We start from the raw sequence: 19,247 nt of genomic DNA, 5'->3' as shown, positions 1-19,247 counted from the left end.
CTAAGATCATCAATTATTAAGAGCGGTCAACTCTGCTCTCTTCTTTGACCCAGCTGTATCCAGAGATGTCTGGAAAGGATTCCCTCCTCTGTCTGTGCTCCTTTTACCAATCTTCCCTCTCTCACTCATCAGCCTGGGTAAGGAAGTTCTGGATGATTACCTGAGTTATACTCTTATGGGGAAGAGGTAGGTAGTTGCAGGATTTCTCCATCTGGTCAACCATGTCAGGTCTCTGAGATGCTTTCTCAGCAATTCTTTGGATCTTTCTCCAATGGCCACAAGACTGCTGCATTAAAACACCCCCTCCCCCTCGAACAAGTATACACAGAAGTAGAAATGGAGGGGCCAGGCTTTCTCCACATCCTTCATCATGAAGAAAAATCTTCCCAGAATTCCTTCAGGAGACTACGCCTTATATCTCAGCCAGGATTGGGTCTATCTCATGTTCAAAGCTTGGGCACTTGACTCCTTGATGTGACTTTAAATTTTATGAAAACTTCAATGTCAAACTACTTGAGTGGTGCCCCCCAATTCTTGCTTTCACCTCCCTTCAACAGAGACACCCACTCTCTTCAGCATCCTCAACTCCCTTGTCTCATAGTCTTCCTGTGACATCTGCTCAACAAGAATTAATCCAACCATCTGGTCCTTCTACGTAAGGGAACTCTGAGGTTTAAAAGCACTCAGTTCAACAGTTGGCAAGCACATAAAGGTTACCTGCTATTATTATGTCTTTCTTTCCAGAAAGTATACTTTGAATTCCTGAGCCCCATCAATGGTCCTCCAGGGAAGACTGCTGGTCCAGAGAGGACATCCTGAGGACTCTGTCATCCCTATTATCTTCCTTCTCTTCCTTCTGACCCAGAAAGACAGCAAGTCTGCTGATGAGGGGACTGGACACTGGAGACACATTACCTGAGTAAAAACCCTCACTGTGTAGCCAACCGTAGGAAAGTTACTTAGCCTTCAGCACCTCAGTTCCTTGTCTATGAAATGAGAATGGTCATGATAACCGCGACAGAGATGGTGTGAATGTTACATGGGATAATCCATGTAAAGACCTTAGCAGATTGCCTTGCATATTGCAATTGCTTATTAAGTGTTGGTGCTTATTGTTGTTATTGATTCTATACTCGCCAACATTTATTTATCCACCGACCAAGTGCAAAACACTGCTAGACACAAGTCACTAATAAAACAATCCCTATTCTCAAGGTGCGTAGGAGTCTCCAAGTTAAAATGTGTCAACCCTTGCTTCCTCTTGTGGAAGCCACTGTCATGATGACCTTATTTGAAGACAAGGCTCTCGGAGAGTCCATCTCAGGTGATACTTCCCTTGCAGACTCTGTCTCAGGAATCCTACTGTGTCCCCAGGCAGTTCCAGTCTCTAACTCTAATCACCTCTCTCTCTGCCCCCACTGACCTACTGTTTTGAGTCAAGAGAAGTTAGAAGCACGATAGTAGAGTAGTTAAGACATGTTTTAGGTTCCAACCCCCGCTCTGCTGCTTCTACCAGACAAGCTTTCTAGCCTCTCTCCTCACCTGTCAAATGGGGACAGAGCAGCACCTGCCATATAAGGCTGCTGTGAGCATTACGTGAGTAAACATTGAACACTAGTCTAGAATATTGCCCGGCACAGCGTAAGCGCTATAGGAGAATCTGCTATTATGGTTACTATGAACTTTAAAGAGGGTCAACATAGCACAGAATCCACCGGACTAGCCTGGAGCGTCCTTCCCATAGATGTGGCTAATGAGCGGGGTCTTGACAAGTCCTGCTCCTAGGAGACAGAAGAAGAGAAACCTAGAGGACCGAGGAGATGGGAAAGGTAGAAGAATGTCCTTATTAACTCCATTAGCTGGGAACATTCACGCCCACTCTGCAGCATGGCTGGAGCGAGGGGCGGCCATTTCTCTAGAGAAAGCCTGGTTTCCACAGCAGAGCTGCGTGCCCAGGTGCCCAGGCCAGCATTGCTCCTTTTCTCCGCCTGTCTGCAGGAAGCCAAGGGGAGCAGGACCCTTCTCTGGGGTTTTTCAAGAGAACCCAGATGTGGTTTGGGGCTCAAGTTACAGATGCTCTTGGAATCGGGCGCTCAAGGAGATGCAATCATCTCTATAGGTCCACCACCAGAGGGCAGAGCGTCACCACGAGAAATCTTGAGTCTCACTAGCTGAGCTCACCTCCAAGTAGCCGGGGAGGTTGCGACTCTTCCCAATTCAGTTCCGCTGGGGCGTGGCCCAGGATCTCAGAGATCAATTTTTTGAGTCCAGACATTCTGCCTGCTCAGACCCCTCACCCCAGGTCGTGGCCATGCAGGAGCCCAGACACTTCTGTCCCGGCCACGCCTTGCCTGATAGAGGAAAGGGGGTGAGGGAGGAGAGTGCGGGGAGTGGCGGTGGGACAGAGGGACAACGCTGTCAGCTCAGCATCCTCCCAGGCCAGGGGATGCTGCTCCCTGGTCCTCCTGATATTGAGCATGTTCGTCTGATGCAAAGGAAGGGAAAGCAAGATGTGGGGCTCGTCCGACCCTCTCTTGGTGCCACATCTTCACATCTCGGACCCCTGGAAAGCCTTGGCTCTAGCTGAGGGCTCTCACCTGGGCAGATTTTGTTGTAGCACATTTGGGAAGTCCTTTATAAGCTGGCAGAAAGTGGTATGATTCCTAACATAGCATCCCTAGGTCCCAATCCTCCTCGCTTACTCGACCTTGAAGTCGTGCTGATCATGAAAATATAGGGCAGTGCGGGGTTTGGGGTGGAGGTGACAGAAGCTTTTGAACTCCAGTGCCCCTACAGGGAACTGGTAGGTGGGGTTATCTGTGGCCCAGAGTGAGTCCATCCACGTGACATCACGTTCTGGCTTCCCCACGCAGAGGCCATAGAAGACAGCGCCTGTCCCTCTCCCCCTTCTCCCCCCAGGGTGGGCATCGGGCAGAGCGTCTTGGGCCAGGAAACAGGGAGCCAGGTTCCAGGTTTCCGTTTTGCCCTTGCCTTGCTGCTCTCTGCTGGGGACATTACTAAGCCGGCCTGGGCTTTTGTTTCTCACATTTGACAATGACATTGGCTCTGAAGGGCAGTACTATTCCATTTCGAAGTGACTCCTGCTCAAGCCTTAGGAAGGCATCTGAATGAGGAATGAGAAACCAAGTTTTGTAGAATAGAGGTTGTCTGCCAAGGTCACGGAAAGAGTGTGAAATGTCAGAGGAGCCGATCTCACTCTCTGTTGACACCTGTACGCACCGGCTCACGCTTCCCGTCCCCGGAGTGTAATGAGTGTCTCCTGCACAGGAAACGCGGCACGTCTGGAATACTGTGGGCTGCTCGCAAACACCTCACATTTCGCGTGTTATTAACCGGCTGTGCAACTCCTCTTGTTGTGATCATCACCTCCCGCAATGTCTCATGGGAAAATCTCAGGCAGGGCATCTTGAGAGCAGGGTCTTGGCCACATTCACGCCCTCCTCCTCGCCAACACACTTTTGGGTCATTTCCTCCCCAGTACGATCTTGGGCAAATCACTTACCCAGTCGGTGGTGTTAGTCTGTTTAAGCTGGAAGCCAGAAGAAAGTTCTGTTCCGCCCCCTTGCTGCCCCCTTGGCGCTCCCTTCTCCTTTGCCCTCCCCCGCGGCCCCCACACCCGAATTCTGCACCCCCGCCATTCTCCATAGCTTGTCTTCACAGCTGTAGGCATTCTCCTGCCCTCATTCCTGCTTTGAGTTCCCTTTCCTAACATTTTCCTGCTCACTCCTGCCAATCCTTCAGGCCTTCTCGTCCAGGAAGATTCCCCGCTCCTCCCGCCACTCCTTCCTGGGTTTGATGGCCCCTTCTAGACGCCCACAGCACTTACCCGCCCTCCCTCCAGACCGCCCTTGTTGACCATTGTGTCTTCCCTTCTGGACCGCCCGCTCATCTCCGCACACCTGACGCCAAGCCGGCGCTCTGGTCCTCTCCTCCTCTCCCTGTGGGCTTGGATCGGCGTGGATCTGGGTGTAGCTCTGCATGCTCTTCCCCTGGACCCGCTCTGAATGCCAAGCAGAAAGCCACGCCATGCCCCTGGCTGCTCCTGCTGCTCTGGTGGAACTGGACTCTCGAGAAACCAAAGCTTTGAGTCTCCATCTGCAAACGGGGGTGGGGGTGGTGGGAGGGGTTGTAAATGGTTTCCGTTGAGCCCTGGAAACCCCGTAAGAAGAGGAAAAGCACGTTCATCCCATGAAGTTGACGATGTGCCTTTAGTATTCCAAATGCGCTGTAGACACGATTACCTCCTCTGATGGGTTAGGAGACCAAGGCCCAGAGAGGGACTGACTCAGGGCTCCAGTCACAGCACTGAAGCTGTGCCTAGACGTCAGCTGGCACCTGTCCCTGGACCCTAAGCCGGGAAACCATGCTTCCTTGCTGTCTCCCCCAGTGTCAGGCCTTGCCTGCAGGAGCCCAGGAAGAGGCACAGGGGCGGGTGACGGCAGCAGATGGGAGCAAGGGCCTGCCCTCGGGGCTTAGGGAGAACACGGCGTGCTGCACTCTGCCCGCCGTCTCAGCAGCGCGTTGACCCCACACTTGGGAGAATCAATGTTGGCGAGGACGGGAGGAACATCTGCTCAGACACGTTTGTCATTCGAGGTGCCTTCAGACACACTCACAGCCTCTGTCTCCCCATCAGAGCCACTCACTCATGTCAGACCATCTGCTCTGGGCAGAGCCGAGTGTGGGGACTCGGGACCTCGAGATGGCTGGGTTAGAGGGACCTTAGAGCCCTGGTCCAGCTCCCTGCTGCACAGCTGAGGAGCCTGCCGCCGAGGGGAGGGTGTCCTGCTCAAGGTTAGGCGGCTGGGAGGTGGCAGGGCCAGGACAGGAATTCTGGTCTCCGGATGGCATCTCCACGCCCCCACACCTGGGTCACATTATGCACATGTGATCGATGTCAGGAGGCCTCTTTCCTTCCCTACGGACTACGTGTCAGCCCGCCCCTGGCCTGCCACCCAGCACGCCCCTATCAGGGTCCAACACCATCAGAGAAGGAGGGGAGGGCAATGGTTACAAACACAGGCTTGGGATCAGACCTGAGCTTGTGACTGTTCCTACCAGAGATTATTTAACTCATCTGTAGTTTCCATATCTGTCAAAATCGCATCATGAGCCAACGACTGTTTTAATTACCTGTGTTAACACCTGAAACCATTCAAACAACCCAGTGAGATTGGGTCTGTTGCCTGTGGTTACTGAGGCACAGAGATTTAGAAGTTTGCCCAAGGTTACACACCTCGGAAGTGGCCCCTGTGGGCCTTGAACTCTGGAACACACGCCTTAACGACCAGGTTGTCGTACTGCATACAACTCCCCCTCCTCCACACCCATCCCCCCAACCCAGCAAGCACAGCGCCTGCCTGCAGGTGACGGCACACCTAGGTCATGTCCGCTCAGCTACAGGCCGGCGAGCTGGTCAGTTTGTCCCGTTGGTGAGAAAAGGCATTTCCATGGCCCCAAACCTGGGTCACATTATACACGTGGGATTGATGTCAGGAGTCATTGGTCAACCCGGCCCCTTTGGGGGGCACAGACCGTGCTCCTCCATAAATGCACATTTCCAAGACATTTTTAAAATCATCTGAGCCTGGTTTGCTTTGGGCTGGTTTTTTTCTTTTCTTTCTTTAAAATACGTTTTTCTTTATTTTTACAGAGAGAGAGGAAGGGAGAGAAATAGAAACATCGATGAGAGCGAAACATCATGGATTGGCTGCCTCCTGCACGCCCCCTACTGGGGATTAAACCTGCAACCCAGGCATGTGCCCTGATGGGGAATCGAAACAGTGACCTCTTGGTTCCTGTGTCGATGCTCAACCTCTGAGCCACACCAACTGGGCTGGGCTGGTTTATTTCTGAAGCTGAAGGAGACGGGTATTTGGACGCATCCAGGAAAGGCCCGACACAGAGATGGCTGCCTTTGGCCTCACAGAGTCCCAGCGTCATCTGGTTCCACGGTGAGGATGCCCAGGCTGGAGGCTCTCAAACCTCTCTCCACTCCACGTATTTATTATTCATCCTGTCCTTAAATACTCTTCTGTGACGAGATGCTAAGTGACACGCTAAATATTCATCATGACCACCTAGCACGGGGCCAAGGATAGGAGTCAGCAGAACAAATGTGCTTTCTGATCGCATCCCTTTCATTCTAGGCACGGAACGCCCCCGGCCGCCTGGACTCCGTCCCCTTCTGAGCGCGAGCCAGCGAAGCAGATTCCGCACAGCCCTTCAAGTGCTGCCAAGCCGGCGCCGGAATCTTGGCAAGTCCTTCCTTTTCCTTTCTTTCTTGGTTTTTTAACGTTTAAAAGCGGAGGTCTGACTTCTAGGCATATGTGTGTGCACCCACATAACCGCCATTTGGATCAAGAGTGAGGACATTGCTGGCAGCCCCGAATTTCCACCAGGCTTCCCAGTCAATACCACCCCCAACCCCTACTCCCCACAAGACATCCTTATTTTGACAAGGGATTGCTTTTATCTTGAAGTTGAACGTAGAGCCTTCCTTCTGTCATTTCTCTTCACTTTCCCTCTTTTTAAAATTTAAAGGCAAAGGCCCAGTCATTACATGTTGCCCATTGATTTGAAGTTCACTAGTGAGGAAGCATCGGACAAGCAGCCGGGCAGAGAGGATGCTTGGCCTGGAGCAGGGGGCAGGGGGGGAGGGGAGTGGGGGTGGGTGGGAGGGAGGAGAACTTGTGGGGTGTGTTTTGGAGGTAGCGGGGACATGGCTGGATGTGGCAGTGAGGGAGAAGATAGAACCAGGCGTGATCTCTAGGGGGCGACTTAAGTTTCTTGTTGAAGAGTGATTGATACCTTTTGTGGAAAGAGGGAAGGTGGGAAAGGTTTGGGTGTGGGATGAGATCAAGAACTCTACCTGGAGATTCCAAAGACTCAGGTTGTTCATCTGTAAATAGGAGAAGACTAGATCCTATCTCTTGGGGTCGTTGTGCAAGATGAAATGAGATAATTAATGTATATGGAGGGCACATCGTCAGTGTTCAGTACACAGCAGTGGGGATGGGCATTATTGTGGGTATTCTGGATATGACACGGTCTCCAAACGGGACAGATAGTGCCATCCTTTGTGTGAAAAGCGTGGCAACCACACTCCCATTCTGCTCAATGACACACCCCTTGGTCCCAATCACAATCATCCATGGCACAGTGTTAGGGCCCACTTGTCCCCAGCTCCTACTTCTGTGGATGTCTGATGGCCTAGCCCCATCCCTCCTCAAAGAATCTCTCCTCAAGAAAATGGTCAAGTCAGACAATGAGCCCCACTCCCTCTCAGCCGGGCCTCCACGGGGTAGGAGCAGGCGGCAGCGGTGATAAGAGAAGGCGATTTCCAATCCTTCCTGAGCTGCTCAGGCGGCCGGGCAGGGAGCGCCGCAGGCGGACGCAATCTGGCCTCTTGAATGAATTTCGGCTGAGTTGTTATTTTGTTTGGCAACAATATTGTGTTTGAAACTCAAAAATAACAGCAACCGTAATAATACAAACCAGGGCATTTTTTACTCCTACTGTTGAGCCCAGCCTTGAGCTCCCCGATGGAAACATCACTGGAGAAGTGGGGGGAGGGGGAGTGAGTTCGAAGGCGGCAAGAAGGCGGGCAGGCGTGCCTGGTCCACGGTGGTGGGAATGGCACTTCAACAAGAATATCTAACGCCTGCTTTAAAGTTCTTGGAGCACTTCTCCATAAATCATCTCAGTTCACCGGCCACATGGCCTGGCCGGGTGGGGACTCTGCTACTCATCTCAGAGGTGAGGGTTCTGAGTCTCAGAGGAAGAAGGAAACGTGTCCACATGCTAGAGGCGGGACTCCAACCTGGCTCTGTTCCCAGCCACTGTCCTCCCTGGGGAAGCTCCCCCATGATCCAGCAGCCTGGGTCCCCTTGTGCCCCCCGAACCCCTGCTCCTTCAGGGGTGGGTCTGAGTCTGTCCCACCCAGAGGTGTGGTCCCCAGTCACAATAGGGCGTGGTCCTCAGGGGCCAGGGTATCATGTAAGCCATGCGTCCGATGTTTTAGTGACTTGTTTGAGGAATAAAAACATTTCGTCAGACACTTGGGTATTTTACTCTACTTGGAGTCCACTACCTGGATATCTTAAACAAGATATAGCTATGTAGTATGCATCTCTATTCCTGTTCTGCTTTCTTCCAAATATTTTAGTGTTTACAACAGAATGATTCTCAGCCCCGTTTTTATTTTGGCAGAAGCATAAGACACTGGGAAATGATGACTGTGCAGGGTTTGATTTGAACTATTGAATGGCTATGTGATCCAGGGCCAATCGCTTACCTCTCTAGACCCTCATGGGTCAATAGAGGCTTTGGAAATGCCCTAGTTCTGCACCGTCCACTGTGGAGCCAGACTCATGAGTGACTGATAAATTGACATGTGACTAATGTGGCTCAAAACCTGACATTTTAATTAGTTTAACATTAAAGAGCCACACGTGGCTAGTGGTTATTGTTCGAGAAAACAATTCTAGGCCCACACTTTCACCTACAAAATACCATATTCATGCTAGACTCGGTCTTTCTAAGCCCCCTGCCATAGACTTAGCATAGTGGCACGTATTAGGCACTCAGTAAATATTTGTTAAATAGTTATTTGTAGGATTAAAAAGTAGTAAATGAATAAAGAAACGAGCAGATAAATGGCTGCATCTTAAGGGAACATCATCAATGGAATTAATTTAAGGCTAACTTCAGGGAGACTCTAGAGTTTGGGGGTGGGGGGATGAAGAGAAACCCCTGCATTGGCTGCAGCGGGTGGGAAACCTTGCGAGCTGTTTCCATGGGAACAGAACCAGGTACATCAGGATCACATTTGCCTTCCCACTTCCTCCACACCTGGAAAAGCAGCTTCCTCCTTGGGAGTATTTTCATAACCCAAGCTTCCCAGTGAGAAGGAATTGAGGGCTAGCACTACGGGGCCGGGAAGACTGTCAGGAAAGAGGGGACAATTGTCAGGAAGCCCCAGGGAGAGCTGCCAAGACTTCCGTTCCAACCCGTGGGAAGGACTTCCGCCAGACACAGCTCAGAATAACCGCTGCCCCCAAGGGTGCCGTCAGAATAAGTGGGGGCGTCACTAGTATCCGCCGGGGCTTTGCCTCTTCCCTTCCCGTTTCTGTTCTGAGGAGTTTCTCCCTTCCAGGCGAGGCCTGCTCGCGGGGACGCCTCCTCTTCTCAGCGTGGCTTCCAGCCGGTGCCTGAGAAGTTTCCAGGGTTGTGTCCAACCCAGGATGCCTGTCCCCTGTCGCTAATTCTTTTCAGAGACAGATGTATTCATCTAAATGAAAGACTAAAATCTTTGCTAAGCCTATCATCCTTGAAATATAGTGGCGCCGAAGCTAGGTGGTATGCGGAATACATTTCAGGGGACCTTGTATTTCCCTCGGCATTGTATGCTATATGATGGTAGCCCCCCTCCCCCCCCCCCCCGCATCCAGCTTCCTGGAGCCCACATGTACCTCTGATTGTGCTGGGGAGGTCGGGGGCCTGGCAATAAATGCATCGGGTTTTTTCTAGCTCCATTGGAACCTTTAAAAATCAAAGAATCTTTAAATCTCAGATGCCTCAAAGGAGAGCTTTCTCCTCTCATCGCCTCTGAATGAATTGCCATTACTTTAAAATAATTTTATTCACACTGCGTTCTAGCAAATATAGAACTTAACCACCTGGCGCCTTGCTTGACAAGGAAGAAACATGGAAAGCAGGAGTCAGAGGCGGTCGCCCAGGACTTTTCAAACGAATGCATGCCAGACTTCTCATGGCCTTTAAAAGCCCAAAGCCACGGGAGAGGGCCGACGAGGGCCTCTTGTATCCTCTGTGGACAGGAAGTGGCTGTGAGCGAAGCTACACGATCTGGATACTTACGGCTGTAAGAGTGGGAAGAGAGTGAGTGTGACTTTGATGGATCTAAGAGCACCACCCAAATGAAGTGAGATAAACAAGGTTGTGTGGTGGACTTAAAAAAAAAAATTGACAAATGACTAACACCAGTGTGATACACATACATTCCAATCACGGCAAAGAGCCTACAAAGAGAATGTTCTTTTATATCACGTGGCCAAAGGACGCTCCACGTCACCTATCTCTAGGGAAATGCAAGTCAAAGTCACAGCGGGATACCACCTCACACCCATTGGGATGGCTGCTCTAAGAAGTGAAAAGGAAGTAGCAAGTGTTGGTGAGGATTTGAAGAAACGGGAATCCTTGTGCACTGTGGACGAGAATGTAAAATGGCGCCAGCACTATAGACAACAGTATGGTGGTTCCTCAAAACTCTAAAAATAGAACTGCCATGTGATCTAGAAATTCCACTTGTGGGTGTATGCCCAGAAGACTTGGAAGCAGCATCTCAAAGAGAGACTGATACACCCATGTTGGTAGCAGCATTATCCCCCGTAGCTGAAACATGGAAGCAGCCTGTGTCCACCAATGAAGGAATGAATGGGCAAACAGAATGTGAGATATATATAGCAATGGAATACTATCCAGCCTTAAAAAGGAAGGAAATCCCAGTACATGCTACAACATGGATGAACCTTGAGGACATTGTACTAAATGAAACAAGCCAGCTTCAGAAAGACATAGGATTCCACTTACATGAGGTACTTGGAGTAGGCAAGTTCATAGAGACCCCAGGTAGAATAGGTGGTTGCCAGGGGCTGGGTAGAGGGGAAATGAGTTTTTGTTGAATGAGTACAGATTTCAGTTTTGCAAGGTAAGAGTTATGAAGATGGATGGTGGTGATGTTTGCACAGCAATTTTAATTTCACTTAACGATACTGAACTGGACACTGAAAACCAATGAAGGTGGTAAACTTTATGTTCTGTGTATTGACCACAATTTAAGCATTTTTAATAGCATTAATGTCATGAGTTAGGAATACCCTAATTGATCATTGACTCTATTATCTAATTATGGACTGAAAGATCGCTGTTTGTGCAACAAGTCCCTGGGCAGGAATCCTTCAACATTATCCTGCATCTACTGACAACCATACGCAGCAAGTTAATTCTTCAGTCCTGGGAGCATGGACGGTACCATCGGCTTATCTCGAAGGATGCATCAAGAGGGTCACTGGAGGGCAATGTTCTACGAGTGTCGCACTGAGAATGCTGATGGCCGAGGCTGGAGTGTCACCCGCTTCATGTTTTTCTCTGCTAACCTCCTATGGCCACGCCGAATGGCATTGAGTCCTTGCTCATCCAGTTGGTGGCCCAGTCGGACCCCCCAGGGGCGCCTTGTTAGGAATGTGGGGTGCTGGAGCCATCCCGGCAGAGGTTCCCTTGGCTCCTCTTCCCGATAATACAGAACAGCCTTCCTGTCAGGCCCATCCAGGGCAGCTGCTCACTGTCACCCCGGGATGCCAGTCTGGCCTCTGCGTGGCTGACGGTCTAACGGGGCCAGGAAAGGCTTCTCAGAGAAGGTGACATTTCAGCCGAGCCTTGAAGGAAAGGGCAGAAGTGTTCCAAGCAAATAAGGGAAAAGGGGGCACTTTAGTCAAAGGAAGAAACTGACACAAGTGGACGCGAGACGTTGGATTTTGAAAGTGCTGGGAACCCCGAAGAGAGCAAGGGCTCCACTGTGGCTGAGCCCAGAAAGAGGTCCGGGCCACTGGTTGGGATGCAGCCGGCTTCCAAGGTCTTGAGCACGCCACCCCTAAAAGCCTCACTCCGCTGCATTTCTTCACTGTCCCCTACGGTTGTCTCTTAGTCCCATAGAGAGAGCGAGAGAGCCAGGCCGGTGTGGCTCAGTGGTTGAGCACCAACCTATGAACCAGGAGGTCACCGTTCGATTCCCTGTCAGGGCACATGCTAGGGTTGCGGGCTTGATCCTCAGGAGGGGGAGTGCAGGAGGCAGCCGATCCATGCTTCTTTCTCATCATTGATGTTTCTCTCTCTCTCCCTCTCCCTCTCCCTTTCCCTTCCTCTTTGAAATCAATAAAAAAAATTTTTTTTTTTTAAAGAGAGAGCAAGAAAGAAGCAGAGACAGAGGCTGAGAGAAAGACAGAGAAAAGAAAGAGAAAGAGACACAGAGCGAAGCTGTGTGTGCAGCAGATCTATGGCGGCTGGTCTTCAGATAGCATCTAAAGAGAGGGAGCCCTCCTCCACCAGGATTGTCCATGGACACGGGCCAGAGGAAATGTTGAGAACCTTCTGCTTTATTTAAATTCCGGATGGCTCCCAAAGCTCACCTCCTCCACGGACTCTTTACTCAAAAATGGAGCCACCCAGGGACTAGGTGAAGTGTGACTCCGAGGGCTTGGCTCAGGGAGTTGGGTAGATACAAGTGTGACATGACTTGTTTGATCCTGAAATGCTCCTCTTCCCAAAATATCTCTCTGTAGCCTGCCAGAGAATGGAGCATCCTTTTCATGTTAACTCATTTATTGCCCACCATTATCCAGTGGCATAGGTATAGTTATCTCCACTTCACTCCTGAGGTGTAGACCCAGAATGGTAAGGAACATTCCCAGTGTTGAAGCTATTGTATCAGTAAAGGGTAGGATTGACTATGAATACCAAACACCTGAAAAATAGAGGCTTAAATGAGAAGTTCAAAGGCAGATCATTCAGGGCTGATGTGGCAATTGCATGGTTACCAGGGACCCAGTTTTTTTTTTTTTTTTTTTAATATATTGTATTGATTTTATAGAGGAAGGGAGAGGGAGAGAGAGATAGAAACATCAATGATGAGAGAGAATTATTGATTGGCTGCCCCCTGCATGCCCCCTACTGGGGATCGAGCCCGCAACCCAGGCATGTGCCCTTGACTGGAATCGAACCTGGGGCCCTTCAGTCCAGAGGCCGACACTCTATCCACTGAGCCAAACCAGCTAGGGCCAGGGACCCAGTTTTTAAAAACTCCCTACTCCGTTATCCTTGGTATGTGGCCCTCGTCTTTGCGGTGCAGCAGGGCTGCTGGAGCTCCGGACATCACACCTACACTCCGGAGAGCAGGATGGAGGAAGGAGGAAGAAAGGCAATTTCCAATATGAGAAAACTTCTGGAAACCCCACACCGTGTTCATCTATCTACCATTGGCCAAAAGTTAGTCACATGATCAAGTCATCTTGTACGTGGTCAGTAATGTGTCCATCTAAGGGTCAGGGTTCTGTTATTTTTAGAGACAGAGACAGTGGACATCCAGAACACACCTCTCCTACTTGGTCTGTGTGTAATACTAGGCAGGTTGCGTAACCCCTTTGTGCCTCCTCTTCCTCATCTGTTCAGAAGTTGATGTAAGTACAGCGCTGAAAACAGTACCCGGCATACAGTATGCTTCGTGCAATCACCATTGCTGTTGCAAAGGTCCACGAAGCCAAACACGAGGTGCAACAAGAAGGATTCTCTTGGGGCCGAGAGGCACCAGGAGAGAGTCCGCGAGGGGCTTCCTCCACTGCCCCTGTGGTTTGACAGCGTCTGGTCACTGGAAGGGGCCTCACCCCTGAAGCTAGAAGGGCACAGGGACTTGGAGAACTTGGGACAGCTCTCCACTCCGGATTTCTCCTCCTCCCCCACATGTCTTGCTTCTTCCTGGCTTCCGGCTCTTGGCTAGATGCCTCCAGGCCCAAGATCCAATTTGTCTTCCCGGAAGCCAGGCCTGCCCTGAGTTGAGAGGGCACCACTTTGATGTCCTTGTTCTCCATCTGCTCCCAGGGGAAGGGAAGCCCATCAGGATGGGGTGATCCTACCGACCTGGCCAGAGCCTGACCTCCCCCCACAGCCACTCCTCAGGGCGGGAGGGCTTCCGCGGGCTTCTGCAGAGCCCCAGGAATCCCAGCTGCAGCTCTCGGCTTCAAGGAAGTGAAGACTAACCCCAGTGCGGTTTAGAAGAAGCACATCTTCCCAAAGGCCTTGGAAATCATTACTATGACTTTGAAAATAAAATTAATTTTCAGTAATGGAGTTCTTTGCCCAGATGATCCTCAGAGAGATCAGTTTGAGAAGGGCGTCAGCAAGAGGTACAACCGGGTGCTGAAGACGCTTTCTCACTCCAACAAGCCTGAGCTTCATCTTTCAGGAAAACAGCAGCAAAAGGGTGTGGACAGGCTGGGACCACCATCACCTTTTTTAAGAGGAGGAAACAACCACTTAGAAGGGGATGGAGCGCAGTCCCGGGACTCCTGCCACCTAAGGCTGTACAATTCCTTGCTCGCCAGCATGTGGCGCTGTTGGCCATTACCTCCTGGTAACTCTTCCCGGTGACTTCTATGGCACTGAATTCCTCGGGGTTTATTTCTTATTTAACTGATTGTTGTCGGGAGCTCTTTAGTGTTTCCTTTTCAACTGCCAAATCCCAATAAGCCATTTCAGGAGTAGATCTCAAATCTCTTCTCTATTTTACACTTTTAAAAAAAATCAAACGCATAACTTTAAAAGGCAGAGTGCTAACATGTTGATAACCTAAGAGAACTGTCTCACATGAACCTGCCCCAGTACCGGGCCTGCTCCAAGAGGCAGAGCTGCCGCGTAAGGTTGTGCTGATTGAACAAAACTCAGCTCCGGGGCAGCCTTTACTCTCTGGGGTGGGGATGGCTCCCTCCCGGGTTACGAATGCACAACCTTCACCTCCATATACTATAGTGGCCAAGCCACGTTGTAAGCACTTGTAATTATTTTAGCTATTTATTCTAGTATTTACCTTTATGATTCTAAATAATAAGCTTGCAGAGCTTTCTCTTGATTCTCCAGTATCGGTTATTAACTATCCACTTCCTATGATGGTGAATGATTACTTAGCTGCCAAACTCTCTCAACCCCTCCTGTGTCTTCTCCTCTTTTATCTTTGAATCTGTATAGTTATATCACAATTTCATTTTCATCAGGATTCAGTATCTACCTCATCAGGACCCTTCAGTATGCGAGCCCATGCTCTATCCACTGAGCCAAACAGGCTAGGGCGCATCAACGTAATCTTTGCATTCTTCTTTTGAATTATGAATTTTAGTTATACGGCTAATTTGCAACAGCTTTCCTTTAATTCTCTTATTGTTACCTTTTTTCTATAGCATCCTCAATCTCTGAGGATGCTAATTATTGTTTTCTTTAAAGCAAGTTTTCTTTTGCTCCTTGTTTTTTTCTTTCCTCTCTGTTTTCCATGTGGTAGGCCTTTTCTCAAAAAATCTAGAACCCTAACTTTCCACTTATTTTTAAGAGTGAGACACACACACAAAAAAAAGACTGATCAGAAGTCTTCTATGATTGGGTGAGGCTCAATGACTGCTGGAGTTCAACTTACAGACTGAATGTTTTCCTGGGGAAATATACTGTGTGTGTGTGTGTGTGTGTGTGTGTGTGTGTGTGTGTGTGTGTGTTTTCTTCCCTCCCTCCTCCAGCAGGGCGATCGAGATTCTCCAGAGAAAGATGTTTCAATCCCGCTTATGCGGGAATAAGGATGACAGCTGGGCTTCAAGGGGGTAGGGAAAGGGGACCGAGGGCCTCGCCATCCAGGATGCAGCCTTTCGTGTGATTTCTCTTTTCAGTCGCCACCTCACCCACGCCCTCTGCCATGCCTGGTGTCTCTGAATTCAGAGGCCCCTCTGGTTCAGTTGCTTTAGAGAACAAATCTCTCCTCTCCCACCAAAGTGAGAGAGAGAGAGAGAGAGAGAGAGAGAGAGAGAGAGAGAGAGTCTTCAACCCATTCCCAGCCTTCAACCAAACAGCACCTGGTCCTTCTGGGTGCTGGTCTCTTCTGGATTCTTCAGAGTAAATAAGATCGCTTCTCAGTGGCATACCCATCCACAGACACATAACCTTAATTTTTTAAGCTTTCTCAGCTCTGTTAAGTCAATTCCCAACATCCCATATAGTTTTTATCTTTGTATTTTGTGGTTTGGGATTACGTATGATTTCCTAGTTTAACCAGTGATATAATCAATATTTTATTCTAATCGTTAATTAGAAGGGAAGTAAGCAGGCCCAGCCAGTGTGCTTCAGTGGTTGAGCGTCGACCTATGAACCAAGAGGTCACCGTGTTCGATTCCTTGTTTGGAGCACATGCTTGGGTTGTGGGCTCAATCCCCAGTGGGGGGCATGCAAGAGGCAGCCAATCAATGATTCCCATCATTGATGTTTCTATCTCTCTCTCCCTCTCCCCTCCCTCTGAAATCAATAAGAAATATATTTAATAAATAAATAAAAGAGAAGTAAGCAGAAATGTCAACTTAAAACCTGAAGACACTCAGCCCTTCTTTGTCCCGTCCCCTTGCACTGTTAAACTCACACCCTCACTGACTCTCACCTGTGCCTTCCAGTGCCATCTCCTGCTCTCCTCGTCTCCAATTTCTTTCCCCTCCAGTTCGTCCTTCACAGGTAACCCAATCTGATTGCATCCCTCCCCAGCTCAAGACTGTCCAATGTCTACACACAACACACAGAACTATGTCCTTCCCAGTCTTATATACTCATCCTTTCCAATCTTATTTACCTGTACATCCGTAAACTTTATTTTTCAACAAGCATCATTGAAAAGTTACGACCTGCCAGGGCAACCTAGGCCTCTGTGGATACAACGATAAAAACATAGTTCGTGCACTCAGAAACCCCAGTCGCAGACACGGAAAGGGAGGCAGCTGTTCTCTCCAACTGACATCTGCCTCCCAGCCTCGTGTCTGTCTATTAAAATTCTATCCGTTGGAAGTCAACCTTGAGCAACAAGCCTCCTTTATCTCCATGTTGGAATTGCTCTCTTTCACCGCCCTCATTCCCCTGAGCACTTCTTTTGTGCTGCTCATAGAATATTGAATATAAATTACCTTGAATATGTCTGTCTCCCTCACCTGAGGGAGAACTCCTTAGAGGTAGGGACCACAACGATCTCTATTATATCAGGAACGTGTTTTAACATAAAGCAGGAACTCAATAAAAATGTATTGGAAATATCACATCTTCCTGTTACTGAATTCAAATACTTATTGAGGACCTACTCTGGGCCAGGTCCCATGCTAGGCAGGTATTTTTAAGATAAATTTTTCAAAAAGTGGATAAAGGAGCAGCACATTTTAATTTAACAAAGAATTTTCTAGAGAATTGCAATGATGTAGTCCAGTTAAGTGTTCTGATGGTTTTTGAAATCCAAGAGAAAAGCTCAGGAGAAAAATGCGTGTAAATAACATCTCCATTAGGCAGTTCCTCTCAAATATCTCCTGTCCCCAGCAAGCATTTGGCAAGAGCTGCATTGCAATCAATTCCTGGTTGAATGCTGGGACGAGGGCTGGAAATGCCATTGTTCTGAGTTGTTGATTAAAGAGGGATTCACATGCTTTGCATACCAGATGTGCAGGAGGTGGGGCTGACACCTGCGCTGAATGATAGTCTGACTTATATTTTCTCTTGGAGGCAGGGACAGCGAGTGCACTTCTTCCATAGGAGCTGAGGACGAAAGTGTGTGTGTGTGTGTGTGTGTGTGTGTGTGTGTGTGTGTGACACTGACCTCATGCCAGGCACTTTCCATTATCTTCTTCAGTTGTCACTGTGATCCTTTTGAGATAAATGTATTTCAGAGGTACCTGCTGACACAGGAAGTATTTTATTTCCTTTATCTGTTACTGTTATTATTATTTACTAGAGGCCCGGTGTACAAAATTCGTGTACTTGGGGGGGGGAAGGGGTGTCCCTCAGCCCAGCCTGCACCCTCTCCAATTTGGGACCAGTCGGACATCCCTCTCACAATCTGGGACTGCTGGCTTCCAACCACCCGCCTGCCTGCCAGCCTGATCACCCCCTAACCACTCCCCTGCCAGCCTGATCGATGCCTAACTGCTCCCCTGCCAGCCCGATTGCCCCCAACTGCCCTCCCCTGCTGGCCTGATTGCCCTTAACTGCCCTCCCCTGCCGGCCTGGTCACCCTCAACTGCCCACCCCTGCTGGCCTGATTGCCCACAACTACCCTCCCCTGATGGCCATCTTGTGGCGGCCATCTTTGACCACATGGGGGCAGCCATCTTGTGCGAGGGCATGAGGGTCAATTTGCATATCACCTCTTTGTTATATAGGATTTTATAATTTTGGCAGGGAAACCGCCAGCCAATTCTCAATGTAGGTAGACATGTCACCTTGAGACCTATCCTTCTGTCCAGGGAGGAGTTGCTTAAGTAGCCTCTCTTGCTTATATAAAGGGAAGACCAGGAAGGCAATAACAACACCTGCTTTGTGGTTGACTATCTTTTCCCTCCTAATTTATCTGACTGTGTGAAGCTCAAGGTAGAAAGAGACTGAGAACATTTGCATAGGGCCAAGAAGCCCCAGGGAGCTAAGGGGTGAATACCTTCTCTTTGAGGTTCAGCATGATTAAAATCCCTTTGCATGAATGCCTCCCCCAACTTAAATATCAGATCTGCAAGGACAGGGTTCATCTCTGTACCACTCGATGTGGCTAGCACATAGCAGGTGCTCAGTAAGTATTACTGAATGACTCATCCTCCAGTTCTTTACCCCATATTATCCCTGCTGCCAAGTTTTCTAGAATAAATTTTTACTCTTCCATTTTTTAAAAATTAATTCTCCATTTGTTAATCTTCCTAAAATAATTAACCGAAAGTTTCATCAGCTTCTAAAGTCTCTTTATATAGTCACACTCATTTTAAAATGATAAAAATCGTGTCCTCAAATAGAAGAGAATGTTTCTCTCGTTTGTTATAACAGAGAATGTGCTACCAGACTATCTAATATTTATGCCAAGTTGTTTTAATAAATAAGCTAAAAATATGTGGTAAGTAATAAGAGGATATTTTAAACCATGTACTATTGGAATTGTATCCAGTACTAGACAGATCCAACTTCTGATTTTAGTAGTAAATGTTTCTTCACTGGAAACTATGATAAATTTATTCTTTTGAGATCATATGTTGTTTGTAAAACAGATTTAAACTTGGATCTTCGAATAGCTTTAGCCGCATTCCCTTCAGAGTGGTTTTTAAGACTTTGTGTCATTATTTTGGTGTTTTTAGAACTCTTTGAAACCAAAAGATGACAGAGTTAGACACATTTGATTTTAGCCTGTCCATAATCGGTCAATCTATCTCATTTGAGAGGAGGTCAATGCCTATTTAACTCAATTCAGTGAACATAGGTTGAAAACCAGCTATGTGCCAGGCATCATGATGTGAACAAAAGATAGAGGGGACAAAAGTAAAACTTGGCCCCTGACCCTAAGAAGCTTTTAGTCTGGTGGGGAGAGACAGACGACTAAGGAAATGCTTCAGTTGCTGTGA

This window comes from Eptesicus fuscus, chromosome 22 (genome assembly GCF_027574615.1).
Source record: "Eptesicus fuscus isolate TK198812 chromosome 22, DD_ASM_mEF_20220401, whole genome shotgun sequence".
NCBI classification, from domain to species: domain Eukaryota; kingdom Metazoa; phylum Chordata; class Mammalia; order Chiroptera; family Vespertilionidae; genus Eptesicus; species Eptesicus fuscus.
The sequence above is the reverse complement of the archived record's forward strand: the minus strand, read 5'-3'. Positions refer to the sequence as shown.